Source organism: Mandrillus leucophaeus, unplaced genomic scaffold (genome assembly GCF_000951045.1).
Source record: "Mandrillus leucophaeus isolate KB7577 unplaced genomic scaffold, Mleu.le_1.0 Scaffold259, whole genome shotgun sequence".
NCBI classification, from domain to species: Eukaryota; Metazoa; Chordata; class Mammalia; order Primates; family Cercopithecidae; genus Mandrillus; species Mandrillus leucophaeus.
The window spans coordinates 4103390-4119086 of record NW_012102687.1 but is presented as its reverse complement, the minus strand read 5'-3'; the positions used below and the strand labels follow the sequence as shown (position 1 = coordinate 4119086).

At 35.6% G+C, this 15697-nt stretch overlaps 1 pseudogene across 1 annotated transcript in view; it reads right to left on the bottom strand.

The window, feature by feature from the left end:
- Positions 1 to 13663, bottom strand: part of LOC105542438 — a 43991-nt pseudogene extending 30328 nt beyond the window's left edge. Inside the window, exon 1 of the transcript XR_001006471.1 lies at positions 13586 to 13663. The product of XR_001006471.1 is annotated as a 78 kDa glucose-regulated protein pseudogene (transcript). The remainder of the gene's footprint in view (positions 1 to 13585) is intronic.
- Between the last annotated feature and the right edge of the window lie 2034 nt (positions 13664 to 15697).

Below are 15697 nucleotides of genomic sequence, written 5' to 3'. Positions count from 1 at the left end.
GGCATCTATTTGGCTTCTGGGGAGGCCTCAGAAAACTTACAATCATGGCAGAAGGTGAAGGGGGAGCAGACACATCGCATGGCTGGAGCAGAAGCAATAGAGTGAGCAGGGAGGTTTTACATATTTTTAAACAAACAGATCGTAGAAGAACTCACTCCCTATCATGAGGACAGTACCAAAGGGGATGATGCTAAGCTCTTCATGAGAAATCTGCCCCCATGATTCAATCACGTCCCACCAGGCCTCACCTCCAACACTAAGGTTTATATTTCAATATGAGATTTGGAGGGGACACACATCCAAACTATATCAATTGGTAAGTGGGTTCAGTTAAATAATCACTTAATATACCTTGTCAGCCAAAGTGCTGGTATCAAAAACTATCATGTTATTCTTATATGTTTGTCATTTTTTTGTATTAGGTATGTCTTTTGTAAAGAGCATAGAGTTAAGTTTACTCTTATTGAATCTGAGATTTCATGTCTTCTAACTGTGTGGTCTGTCTTCTGTTATCTTATTACATGCTTTCTGATCTTTAAAATTTTTTACTTGGCTTAATCTTTAAAAGCTTCATGGAGAAGTTATAGCTTAAGCTGAGTTGTGATGAAAGTGTACCTGTCAGTTGGAGTTTTGTAATGAGAGAAAGAGAAAGCACTACTGTCAGTGGTTGAATTCATACATTAATATTGTATCATGCTGTACCTCTTATTTTAAAAGTAGCACATAAAAATTATATCCAAAGTTATTTTCTGATAATGGATATTTTATGGATTTTTTTAATGTAAAACATTTTATAAAGCCAATATTCACACAAGAAATCTCAGGTCATATTATAATAGTGCAATTTTAGCATATATTCATGTGCCACATGATGACCTATGGTCAACAACATACCACATATGTGACTGTGATCCAATAAAATTATAATACCATATTTTTACTTTACCTTTTCTATGTTTAGATATGCTTAAATACACAAATACCGTTGTGTTCCAATTGCCTACAGCATTCAGTAGAGTCACATGCTATACAGGTTTGTAACCTAGGAGGACTAGGCTATCCCATTTAGCCTAGGTGTGTAGTAGATTATACCACCTAGGTTTGTGGAAGTGCACTCTGATATTCACAAGATGAGGAAATCACCCAAGGATGTGTTTCTCAGAACATATCCCCATCGTTAAGTGACACATGGCTGTATTTCTAATAAAAATATGGAATTTGAAAAGTAATAGAACCTTTATAATTTATCCATGATTAGGGCAGCTAATAAAATTAACACTTTGTAGCATCTAACAATAATAAAAAAATAGAGTGTGTCTTAAGTATGTTTAAAAAAATGCTAAAGCTAGGTCCTGGTTCAATAGGAAAGGTGTTAAAAGGCATAAGTGGTGATTTTTAAAGCCATTTTATAGGTCAAAACACTGACTGTCATATATTTACCATGGTGATTAAATTTAGTGTTACAGATGAAGAATGAGGTCCAGAGAAGAGATACAATTTACTGGAGTCAGGCAGCTCTTAAGTGGCAGTTTAGCTCCAATGCTGAGTCTAAATTCACTTCTCTTTCCACTATACTAGATTTCCTGCTAGCTTACATTCCTTCCATCGCTAATAATTTTCCCCAGAAATGTTTCATAAATATTTCCTTTATAGCTCCTTTACACTAATATTAAAAACGTTTCCACACAAATTTACAAGTATCACCTGTACTAATGCAGAAGCTCATATTGAGAACCTGCTGCAATGATCTGCTACATGAGGAAAATCCTATTAACACTACTTTCCTCTTCATTTCCAACACTTAAGAAAACCTATTGTCAAGTAAAGTACAGTAACAAAATTCTAGTGAATTCATTCATTTTTCAATTCTTCCTCAATTGTGTCTTTTACCCATTGGTTTATTAAAAAGGAGAGAAACATTTATTCAAAGAACAAATGAAAATAAATTAAATTTGTAATTTTTTAACATAGACGTTTTGTGGTAAAGAAAATTATATATGATATTAATAGTTTGTGCAATTATTTAATGGAGATGAAATAAATATTAGGTTGGTACAAAAGCAAAATCCACGATTACCTTTGCACCAACCTAATATTTGTATGACTGTGTATAATTGCTAATGCCCAACAGTTTCAAGTTAACGTGTTTTAGCAGCAACAGCATGTGCAGTATTTGTTATATTAGCCTTACAAAATTAATTACTTTATTATCTCCATTTTGTACAAGAGCAAAACCAACTTGAAGAGATTAAGTAATTTGGCCATTGCCACACTAGTCAATCGTGAAATAGAAAAGTTTGTCTAATTGCAGGGCCTGTGTTCTTAACCACAGTGCTGTTATTGGAATCTCAGGCACACTAAACCTTGGCATGAAAAAGCATAAGTATTTCTAGAAATATACATGTACCATTTCTAACTACTGTGACTATTATTGTGATGAATGTTTAGGAGGAGAATGATTCTCAGAAGTAGACATGTCCATGCTGAAGATGTCATTTAAACTGCGCCTTGAAGAATAGGAAGAATAGAGGGAATGGAGGCTAAAAAGTACATTTTTGGTGGAGCATAGTTGGAAACAGATGTGGTAATAGAAATAGCAAATATGGCAACACACAGGTCAGTCTGGCTGGGGAGAGGATTGTGGAACAGTTAAATGAGATGATTAGAATTAAAGCAATTCTTTCACTTTTTATTCATTTATTTTTAATTTATTATTATTATTTTGAGATGGAGTCTCACTCTGTTACCCAGCCTGGAGTTGCAGATCACTGCAACCTCTACCTCCCTGGTTCAAGTGATTCGCCTGTCTTAGCATCCTAAGTAGCTGGGATTACAGGTGACCCCCCACCACACTTGGCTGACTTTTGTATTTTTAGTAGAGACAGAGTTTCATCATATTGGTCAGGCTGGTCTCGAACTCCTGACCTCAGGCGATCCACCTGCCTTGGCCTCCCAAAGTGCTGAGATACAGGCATGAGCCACCACACTTGACCTTTTTTCACTCTTCATATTCACATATTTGGTTCAAATTTCCTTTATTAAAGGAAAAATACATAGGCATTATCACTTTAAAAATGAATTTGTCCTCATGAAAATTGTACTTATAGTTCTTGGCCATGAAGTGCAGTACTTATTTGATTAGGTGTTGAAATATAATAGGAAGAGTCTTTTTTAGCTAATTAAAACATTGACTTATATCTAAGCATGCCACTGATTAAACAGAAGTTTTTTTTTTTTTAACGTAAGAACTTGTCATTTCTGTTTTATTTCAAATATAGCATCAAGTGCATGCAAATACTTTCCCTGTGTGCTACTGATGAATTTAGCCAAGTGAAAGTAGAAGCAATTACTAAGAATAGTAATGACTAAAACATGTTTCTGAAGAATCATCAAAAACAGCTTTGGAAAACCATTGCTGGAATTGCCATTGAAGTTGCTGCTGTTGTAGCTGTTTTTTCATATGTATTTTGGGTTGATTTGTAATCCCTCTCTCAGAAAAGAAAAATATATGTTGTAATCACAACTTCAAGTACCTCAGAATGTGTCCCTATTTGGAAATTTGTAATTAGTTAAGATGAGGTCATAGTGGAATAGGGTGGGCTCCTAATCCTGTATACTGGTGTCTTTTTAAGAAGAGGATCATGGGAACACACAAACACACACAAGGAGAGCACCATGCCGGGATGAGGACAGAGTCTGGAGTTACACAGATCCAAGTCAAGAAATACCCAGACGCTAGACAGAGACAAAGGACTCCCCTGCAGATTTCAGAGCAAGCATGGCCCTGCTGACACCTTGATTTCAAGCTTCCAGAACTGTGAAACAGTATGTTTCTGTTGTTTTAATCTACTCAGTTTGTGGTATTTTATTATTGTAGCCCTAGGAAACTAATACAGTATGCAAAGTAATAAGATGTATGGAACAGTTTTTCAACACAGAGCAATATGCATTATTTTCACAAACTATGAAGCCTCCTTTTATTTTTTTAAGGAAAAATATTTTGTTTAATCCTGAATAATGTTGTGCCCAGAAGTTGTCTTTAAAGATGTGAATATAGCTACCTTAACATCAATTTAAAGAACTATATTTTCTAATGTGCTAATTTTAGGTTTATTGAAAATAAATATGAATTATATAAATATATGAAAACATGTTAATATATACCATAATATCTTTTAATATTGTAAATATTTACATTTATAAATTCTAGTTCTTAAGATTTTCCACCTATGGAGAAATAAATACATTTAAATGTGCGTATATATCAGAAATACAAAAAGCAATTTATAAGAGTGAGAGAAGTAGCAAAGTTAGAGGAAAAATACTTAAACTGAAGTTCAAATATAATTGATTTCTAGTCTTAGCATAATTGTTTAGGTGCAGAATGTAATCGAGTCCTTTAATGCATGAACAAACCTCAATTATTTCATTTGAAAAAACTAGTATAGTGGTGAGATGCTTTGAAGATCAAATGAGCAGCATGTCTCCAGCTGGTGAAGTTTTTCCAGATCACAGGTACTCCAAATGGGCCTATAAACAGATACATGGGCATAGCATGGAGAACTCCTGAATTAGGATGGGATATATGTGACAGTATTCATCTCCCATAAAATGACAAGAATTAAGGCCGGGCCATGGTGACTCACACCTGTAATCCCAGCACTTTGGGAGGCCAAAGTGAGTGGATTGCTTGAGCTCAGGAGTTCGAGACCGACCTGGGCAACATGGTGAAACTCCTTCTTTAAAAAATACAAAAATTAGCCAGATGTGATGGTGTGTGCCTGTGGTCCTAGCTACGTAGGAGGCTGAGATGGGAGGATGGCTTGAGCCCAGAAGGCAGAGGTTGCAGTGAGCAGAGATGGTGCCACTGCATTCCAGCCTGAGCAACAGAGTGAGACCCTGTCTCCAAAAATAAAAATAAAAAAAACCAAGAATTTGAGTTTTATCTTCCCCATTTCTCTATGGACTCCGTTCCTCCCTCATTTTCCTACTGAAATCAGAGTTAATTTTGTTTAATTAATTAAATACTAGTTTGGGACTACGTACTAGACTTTTTTAAAATAAACAATGAAGATCTAAGACAAATATGAAGCTGTCATTGTCTTCAAAAACTTCAATAGTTTTGTGCAAGAAAAATTTTTGGAGTTCTTGTTAAAAATGTAGAACTGGGGGCCTCACCTCTAAAAGTTAAATTCAGTAGGGTTAAAATTGGACCCAGATTTCCCATTTCAACAAGAGCCCTAGGTAATTCTGGAGTAAATAGTCTATAAACCATCTTTGAAAAAACCTCTGATTTTAATGACCTAAAGCTGATTGAAACAGTCCATTAAGTCTTTTGATAATTTTTCATTACAGAAATAGACACTTTCCCCCCAAATTATGATTTATTACCACTAATATATGCTACTTTGTATCACAACTGAAAGATGGAAATCCTTTTGAGGGAGAAAGTAAGATGAAGAGAAACAGGTTATGGATAATAAGATTTGCTTTACACAAAAATCTCTTTAAAAATTTTTGCATAAATTTAAGGGGTACAAGTTCAGTTTTATTACATGAATACATTGTACAGTGGTGAAGTCTATAACCATCACCCGAATAGTGTACATTATACCCATTAAGTAATTTCTCATCCCTTCCCCCCACCAAGTCTCCACATCTATTATTCCATCCTCTATGTCAATGTATACACATTATTTAGCTTCCACTTGTAAATGAGAACATGTGGTATTCGATTTTCTTTGAAAAAATTCTTGTAATAGAAATTCCTAAATCCATAGCCCTAACAAGAACTGTTAATTGTGTAGAGAACCAAGGCTAGAGAACATATATTTTGCTGCATCAAAATCTTTCTTTGAACTCAGGAAATTAAATCACATTATTAGCTCTTCAGTAAAGTTAGTGGAATTTTAATAAATTATTGGTATTCTTGAAATGTTGAGTAATGCTAACTATATGAAAAATTAAAAATGCACTTCTTTTTGTTTTTTTGAAAGTTTAGTTTGATAAATTATAATGAACAGGTAAGAGATTTCCAATTGATATGGACAGGAGACAGGGAAATACTGGGAAGAAGACAGTGGTTCCCTGGCAAAAGCCCCACCCTTAAGCCTAGATACCCACAGCCCTAAGTAAGAACAGGCATTTCTCTTGTCACAGCCAAAAAGTTGCCTTTTGGCCCACCACACCCCCATCTTATGCCCATATAAACCCCACACCCCAGGCTCCAGAAGCTGACGAGGAGACAAACAGACAAATGACAGAATGGTGTGGCAGAGAGGATGAGAAGCAAAGGAATGTTGGGAGGAATTTGGCTGGGGACAGTCCGAGAATCAGCTGCTGGATGGCCAAACTCTAGGGGAAGATCATCTTCCCGCTCCATTCCCTGTCCAGCTCCCCATCCAGCCTGCTGAGAGCCACCTCCGCCACTCAATAAAACCCCCACATTCATCCTTCAAGTCCATGTGTGACCCGAGTCTTCTGGGAGGCTGGACAAGATCTTGGGATACAGAAACTGGCACAATGGCCCCCTGCCCTTGCAAAAAGGGGGAGGGTCCACTGAGCTGGTTAATCCTTAAGGCATCCATGGATGGCAAGGCTAAAAGAGTTCACTGTAACACACACCCACTTGGGCTTTGGGAGTCTCAGACACCTACCCTTAGAGGCTGCTGTGGGGCCAGAGCCCAGAAGAGCTCCCCTCAGTTCCAGCACCTGCCCATCTGCATGCTTCCCATCCCGTAAGGGGTTTCAGCTTGTGGTGGCTGAACAGAGAGCCACACCCCTGTTGTATGACCTGCAAGAGGAGGGGGGGTCAGGGAACTCTCCTGTTTCACAATGAGTACAGCAAAATATGACGAAGTTGGAAAAGACCCAGGCTCAGAGTTTGGGTCATGAAGTTAATCACACGGTGTCACTAATTACTTGAATTACTTGAATCAAAACCCTTAACATATCTGTAAACCAGTTTCCTCATCTATATAATGTGGATAGAGGCTAAATGAGTTTTAGAATTTGTTCCATTTCTAAAAGATCTAATTCTACCTTAGGGATTTTTCAAGGCATCCATGCCCAAATTTTACAGCATGAGTAGAAATTTTTTCTTTTCCTTTTAAATGACCTGATGGCAAATGGCAAGATATTTTTCACATTTAAATAGCTATCTATGAAGCCTATTATTGTTAATATTTACTTCATAAAACACACATAAGTACATGTATTTAATTATATTGTCTTTTGAAATAATATTTGTTTAAAAATATTTCACATATATAACCCAAAATGTGTGCAATGTACCCAATTTACATTTAGGCTAGCTCTTGAGTGGCAGAAAAGACAATATAGAACAGGTAAATAGAGTAATCACACTTCTCTGGCTGTTTACAGTTTAGAAAGCTATTTCTGAATCTGTCATTAACAATAAACTTAAGACTTCAAAGAAAAGTCCTTAATATTTTAATGTATCATACTTTGTATATATTGTTATATATGTATATATCATACATGTTGTTTTTTCTGATTTTTGTTAATAGCATATTTGTTTTAAAAGCATAAATTAAGATTTAAAAAGTCAAATTATATTTTAAATGCACAAGAAGAGATAGCTTTTTAATCTGTGATGAATTTTTCTTTTTAATTTTTAATTTTGGTTATTTGTATGATGTATAAATCAGCATAGTTTGTCTATGGAGAACTCTTTTGCATAAAAGTATCATTTATTCCTAAGTGCTAATTTGTAAAAAGTTAATCCATTTTTAATCAAAGTTGGCCAAATTACTTTTCCCATGTGGGTGGATTTTCTTTATTAAATTATTATTATATTCTCATACAAGTGCTATTGTGTGAGTAATAGTCTAATTTCAACATTTCAAATTTAATTTAACAACCTGTGTTTATATATTTTGATTTTATCTCAATGGTTCTTTATTTTTCCACCTGGATGGGTACTTGAGTTCGAGTTATTCCTTCTATAAGATGTGTTAGAAAGTTTTATTGTTTGAAAGGGTAGGGATGGTTTTTAAGTCAATAAAAAGAAAATAGGTGTAATAAAATTAACAGATTTGTAAATCTAAGGTAGTCTAAGTGACTGCTTTAGTGGTTGATGGTTAGTGAAGATTTGTGTGTCTCTGTTTGTGTGCATTAGTATATGCAATGTAATCATTATTTTCACCTAAAATGCCAGTTTATATATATTTTCTGTTGATGAAAAGAGTCAAACTCTATAAAATATTTGAAGAGATTTATTCTGCGCTAAATATACGTGATCATGGCCTATGACACAGCTTTCGGGAGGTTCTGAGAGCATGTGCCCAAGGTGTGGGGTACAGCTTGGTTTTATATATTTTAGGAAGGCAAGAGACATCAATAAAATACTATTAAGAAATCCATTGGTTTGGTTTAGGAAAGTGGAACAACTCAAACTGGGTGGAGGGGGTAGGGATGGTCTTCCAGGCTATAGGTAAATTTAAACATTTTCTGGTTGACAATTGGTTGAGTTTGTCTAAAGGCCTAGGATCAATAGAAAGGAATGTTCAGGTTAAACATAAAGGATTGTGGAGACCAAGTTTTATCGTGCAGATAAGCTCTTAGATAGCAGACTTTTGAGAGAGCAGTTTGTAGATTGTTTTTATCGAACTTGAAAGGGTGCCTGGCTCTTAGTTGATTATCTCCTGGATCTGAGAAGGAAAGAAGGGAAACAAAGGGGGAAGAGGATTCTCTATAGAACATGGATTTTTCCCACAAGAGACTTTAAAGGGCAATTTCAAGGTATGTCAAGGAAATGTATTTTGGGGTTAAATAGTTTTTTCCTTGTCTCATAATGTTATGCCAGAGTCAGACTGAAAAGTATGTCACAATATATAGGATCAAATAAAACCCATCTGATGAGAATTCCTGGTTTGTAGAACATGACTCTCTAGACCCCTTAGGTAGGAATTTCGGTAAGATAAAAAATCAGAGCTTAGTCCTCATTTCTGATTATCTGGAAATATGGGACAGCAGAAAGTTAAAAATGACAAAATAAAATATATATTTTTAAAATTCAGAGTAATTATGATACCCATCTTAGATAAAGCAATCTCCTCTACATCACTCTGGTTCCCATGGTTTAATTTGACTTACACCAAGTATCACTACCTGCAATCACAATGCTTAATGTATGTATATATGTAGGTACATGTTTATTTGTTTATTTTCTATCTTCCCCTGTTTCCATTAGAACATAAACATTCCATAAGGGCAAGGATTTTATCATTCTTATTCATATTGCAACTGCAGGACTCAGAATAATGCTTGGCAAACAGTAGGCATTAAATATATAGAATGAATGAGTGTATAGATATGGTTAGAATTATAGAAGCTAACAAGAGCTGCCCAACCAAGAAATTCTTAGTAAGATTGTGAAGGACAAAGGTCAATAAAAACTGAATAATTGGAAACGCCAAGAAAGCTGCAGTTCTATAAACACATGAAGTAAAAGCTTAAGGTGTTTAGAGGCTAGGGAATTAGGACGTTGGCCAATATTTTTATGGGGGGGGGGAATGAGTTAGAAAGAGATACTTTTAATTTTATTTTCCTATTTTAAATAAAGTCACAACATGAAATAACCTGAAAAGCATTTCGGCCAGCACTCAGTGCCTCCTTTGCATGTAGTGGCTTCAGTGGAGTAGGAGAGGCTTGCTCTTGTGCTTGGATGAGTCCTTGGGGAATATGATGGAGCTGTTTTCAGAGTCAAATCCTGTGAGCATTGCAAGCCCAGAAATGTAGATAAAGAATATGCCCAATTCTGAGCACAATTTCTTTAGTCTGAGACAAGTACAGCATAGGAAGTATTGCTCCAGGAAAGGACTATTGTTTGTAACATTAAAAAGTACCTCTATTTTCAATCTTTCAGTTTATAAAATTTCATAGATAAGAATAATTTCTGTCTGAGAACAAAGGATATCACCCCTGTCACCACACAACTGGTGGCATTGGTGGTAGTTTTCATATTGTAATTTTGAACTTAAAGAACAAATGAACTTGCAACCAGTCTTTCAAAATTCAAATAGAGGAGCTTCTGTAGTGTTTTTTTCTCCTTAGAACTATCTTAGCTCTCCTATTCATCACTGACTTAGTTTCTATTGCTGTTACTACAAATTACTGCACACAATGTCTTAAAATAATTCACATTTATTTTCTTACAGTTCTGGAGGGCAAAAGTCCAAAGTGGATCTCCTTGGGCTCAAATCAAATGTCAGCATCATATTCTTTCTGGAGGCTCTAGGAAGAATCTATCTCCTTTCCTTTTCCAGTTTTGAAAGATCCTTGGATTGTGATTTTCTTTCATCTTCCAAGCCAGCAATGGCTGGTCAAGTCTTTCTCACATCACAGCACTCCACCACTGACACTTTTGACCTCCTATTCCCATTCAAGGACACTTGTGATTACTTTGGGTCCACTCAGATGGTCCAGGATATCAGCTGATTAACAACCATAATTCTATTTGCTACCCTAATTCTCCTTTGCTAAGTAACATATTTCTAGATTCTGGGCATTAGAACATGAACATCTTTTGGAGATAGCTACTTGTCTACAGATATATTTTCTTTATGAAAATGTGTGGTTTTTATAAACATGTATTTCAAGAAACGAACTATTCTATTTTCATGTCTTGTTGAAATGGTCCAAGTCTAGAGTAGAAAATAATCAACACTCTTGTTTACTCCTGGTCAGTTTATTCCTCAAAAAGAACCAAGGTCAGGGTGTACCCAGAGCAGAGTCAAGCTTAAAGAGGACCAAGCTCAAGACCACCAGAGTAGGGCAAGGTCAGAACACTCACAGCTGAAATTTATTTTTTCCAATTAGACTTTGCTGCTCTTTTGAAGAATACCTGTTCTCCACGAGAAGAAAGGAATGACGTTGCTTGTGATATGTAACGACCTATTTGCAGACACAGAAGTTTCAAAGAGGCGTTTATATGCAGTGACTTTTGGTACAATCCCTGTGGTTAGTGGAAGCATTTATACCCTGGGAAAAACTTGAAATTAGTGCTTTACTTTTGCAAAGCACACAACACTTCAGGCACTCCCACAGTTTTTAAAAATAAAGTTCGTAACAAATTACTTGAAATTCATTATTATCTCTCCAGGTAAACTCTAATAATAAAATGTATGTATTTGACCTCTGTGACAGATTCTAAATTGGAATTTATCTCTGTAATTAACTTGTAATGGAATTTCACTTTCTAATTGTGTGCACATAAAACCTAACAGTTGCTTATTTTATACTGTTTTTGGCAGGAACTGTTCCATCACATCGTTTTATGAGGCAATAATATAGTGTCTAAATAGAAACACTCAGAGCACAAATAATTTATCCTATCGAATAACAAAGAGATTTTCATCAATAAATCAGGAAATCAGATTACTTTTCATGTGGGCCAGCCCTGAGTGAGACACTAATGGCTGCAATAAATGTCATGATTAATGATGTTTGAATGTCAGAAGTTTGAAAATTCAACATAAATTTATTAAATATCCAGACATTCATAAGTTAATACACACCTCAAACAAACCATTTAAGTTTCTTTACATCATTCATCCAACATCTATGTTCTAGAATCTTCTCATTTATCTCACTTTAAGTATATCCAAAATTGTGTGGATTCATGGCATTCTTGACCAAAACCAGGAATTTTTACTACTGACCCAAATCTAAAAATGTCTGTTTTTACTGAAGGAGTCCTTGAAGATGTTGCTAAGGAACAAGTTTTGGAAAACAAAGACAACGTTTAATAAAAATGTATTGATTAAAAAGAAGAAAACCTCTGAAAGGCAGTCATTTCTCGAGAAAGCTGATATGTTATGATAAACTTTTCTAGGCTTTTGTCTATTCCCTGGTTGTTGTGCCATATAAACATCTTACTCCACTCTCTGAACAATATATTCCATGTTCGGATGATTTCTGAAGTGTTATCTGTTGGATTTAATAAGAATTTACATTTCAAATGCAAAGATCTTAGACAAGAGCTAGAGTTCATAGGCCATACTAAATATATCTGAGTTAGTCCATTTTGCATTGCTATAAAGGAATGACTGACTGGGTAACCCAAAGAGGTTTATTTGGCTCACAGTTCTGCAGGATGTGTAAACATGGCACCAGCATCTGCTCAGCTTCTGATGAGGCCTCAGGAAATTTATGGTCATTGCAGAAGGCAAAAGGGGAACTGGCATATCACATGACAAGAGGGAGCAGGAGAGATGCCAAGTTCTTTAAACAATCAGATTTCACATAGAGTAAAAAGTCACTCATTACCACAATGGCAGCACCAACCCATCCATGAAAGACCTGCCCCCGCCAGATCTCAACACCTCCCATTAGGCCCACCTCCAACATTGGAGGTTATCTTTCAACATGAGATTTGTAGGGGACAAAACATCTGAACTATAACAATATCCTTGCCTACAGGAAATTAAATATCATGTTAGTAGACAGCACTTGTGAGACATGTTAGTGTCTTTGTCCATGTTAATTGTTATGGGTGGTTTGAAGGCAGAATAAGCAACATTTGCTAGAATCTTCTAGAATTACTTATAGGAATTAATCTTTTTTAAAAAAGTAATATTTATAATGGCACAGTGGTCAATTAGCCAGAATTTTCTAAAGGACTTGGCACATGCTTAACAATAGCTTGATAAACAGAATTTTTCTTATAACAATAAATGTTTTTTTTTTTTTTTAATTTGAGGACCTTCATTGCTATAGGAACTTCACTTTCAGTCAATGGCTTAAATAGAAGCAAAATAGAAGAAACCGTGCTCACCTACAGATTTTTACAGACTGAAAATTTATAGGGAAAGCAAAGTACGAATAAAGAAACTAGGAAAAGGATAAAGAAATGGTAGAATGGGGTAAAGATTAATTAAGAGAACATGGCCAGCCATCATTAACAGTAAAGGATTACTTAACCAGGATTTTTAGATATGGTATTTTCTTTAAGAGTCTGAATTATCAGATGTCATTTGTGTTTATTTTGACACTGATTGATTTTGGAATTGTATTCAAGAATTGAGCAAAATCTTGTGAACTGGCATCATGTCAACATTCCCTACTAGTAATTGTAGTTCCAATATCTTTTTGGTCCTCTGTTACATAGAGTTTCTTGGTTACATTTGTGTGTGTGTGTGTGTGTGTGTGTGTGTGTGTGTGTGTTATTTTTTTAAACCAAGGTTCATGATCATCACAACTGGATAGCTATTGCCATAATGTATTTTTGGAAATATGAAATGAAAAGGACTGAGTACTAGACTCCTAATATCTGAATTTGGATACTAAAATAAAATATGAATGTATTTTGCTTTATCAAATTTTAGCAAATTTGAATATTCTATAGATTATACTTCGCTATATGTATCTAAAATCCAGAAAGACTTTTAATGGAAAGGCTAAATCAAACTGATTAACATATGTAATTTTAACTGACTTTTAAAATATAGTTTGCACTCTTTGAGTAATTATTTGGGGCACCAGGGTTTTTATTAAGGCGATTTTCAACAGTTATTTCTGCACAGTACCTTTAAGAGGGTATGTGAAGAATTTATACTTTTACCAAGTTGCCATTTTCCCCAAAGCTTACACACTGCCAGGTGAAATCATGGGCTCTATGTCGCAACTTGTAGCGGTGCATGTCTTCTTTTTTCAGTTAGAGTGTTAATCTTATTGTAAGGTGCAAGTCATAAAAATATGACCAAAGATAGACCAAGGAATAGTTAAGAGCCTGATTTGGTGTGGAACAGACTTGTTAATTTTAATAGAAATGATGGGAGGACGTTGTCTTTAAGTTTTAGTATGTGACTCTTCTTTGTAAGTAGTTGTCTAAAGACAGCTAAAAAGAAACCTGCTGGAACTGGGTTTTAGATGAAGCAAATAGAAGTCGACATTGGTTGATTACATAAAAAAGAAACCAATATCTATGTCAGAGACCCATGGTGATCTTAAAATATTAGCTGACAGAAAAAGTTCTAGAAGCCCCCATCCTTAGAAAATATCAGTAGTGGCATACATTTGCCACAAAGGAAGGATAAGGAAGTCACTGATGCCTGCTGCTACAACCAGGAGAAGCAGCTGCTGATCAGTTCTCCCCAGTTTTCTCTTTCCACTTAAACTCACCAAGTAATCTACTGTTAGAAGCCAATTTCAGAAGCTGCCATTGAGAATATACCATCAGATGATAAGAAAATAGGGTGCTATTATTCAGAGAACCTCTCAACACTTGGGGTAGAAAATAGGTTTCCATTCTTACGCTAACCCTCATTGATTGTTAGAGACCTCTTGCAGCACTGTCTTGAGGAAATTTAGGAGGTCATGTTCAGGTTACTTAAGTAAGGATGTTATGATTAGTTAGAGATGTCCTTTGTGGATAAGAGTATAGGCATGCAGGTGTAGCATGAGTCACTCTTGACAACTGAGTTCAGCGTGTGTGTGTGTGTGTGTGTATGTATGTATATATGTGTGTGTGTATGTATGTATTGTGTGTGTATGTTGCCAAAACACTGGGGGTTCCACCTAGGTCCTGCTGCTTGCCGCACAGAAAGGAAATGAGGGAGACAAGTATTGCCAAGGAAGAAGACTTTAGTTGGGTGCTGCAGCCGAGGAGATGGCAGATCAGTCTGAAATCCATCTCTCTGACTACAATTAGGGGTTTATATAGCAGAAATGTACCTACATGCAGAAAAACAGGAATTAGTGAGGGGTAAGGAAGAGGAGTTAGTCAACAGGAAGCAGGTAGTTCGTTAGGCAATCTGTGGGTGAAGGGTCTGGCATCTTATTGTCCACATGCAGTGATCTGGTCAGTTTCAGCTCCTTGATACTATCTGGGAGGCCTACTGGTTGGTTTCCTGAGAAAGGAACTCACCTAAGACAAATGTGAATTTCTCAAGTCCCAAGGCTTTGAGGGTTGATTTGTTTTGTTTATTCAAAAGAAATGATAAACATCAATTCTATAGGACAATTGGGTCAGTTTCACATATATATAGTGTGTGTGTATACATAACATGGTGTGTGTGTGTGCATGTGTGTGTGTGTGTGCCTATGTATCTTTAGTATCTAAGGGTATGTTTTACCTCATATATATAGAGAAATACTGGTGCTATTAGAATCCCAAAAACCTGTTAAAAGGTTTAATCCAGAAATAGCGGTCTTAATTTGTTAACTTTTCCTTAGATTTATTACATAGATTATACCTGAAAAAATAGATCAATTAACAAGCCTTTATTATTGGGGGTTGGGAGAGAAAAATGAAGTAAAAGATGTCATCAATTGCCCAGAAATTTGAGTGAGTCAAAATCTAATTTACTATCTCTATTTCCCTAATGGTTGACATAGTTCATAATATAAATAGTATTAAACACTATTTTTAGCATTTATAATAGCCATTAAATATACATGTTTGTATATAGTGTTCTTTATATTTTTGTTCTTTAGCATTGGTTTTCCATTCTGCTTAAAGTGTCTTTGAACTTTCAAACTAAAGACATTTTCTACTTCTGTGCTGAGTAAGCAACTCTTAAAGCAGGGATGAGCAGCTCCTCTTCTCAGATCTGGGTTTCTCTCATATAAATACTACAGGTCATTTCTTTCACTCTACCACATAACTTTACTTTCCCAGCCCCTTGCTGACAGAAGGATGTCCTTTCCCCCTCCCCTCCCCTCCCCTACCTTC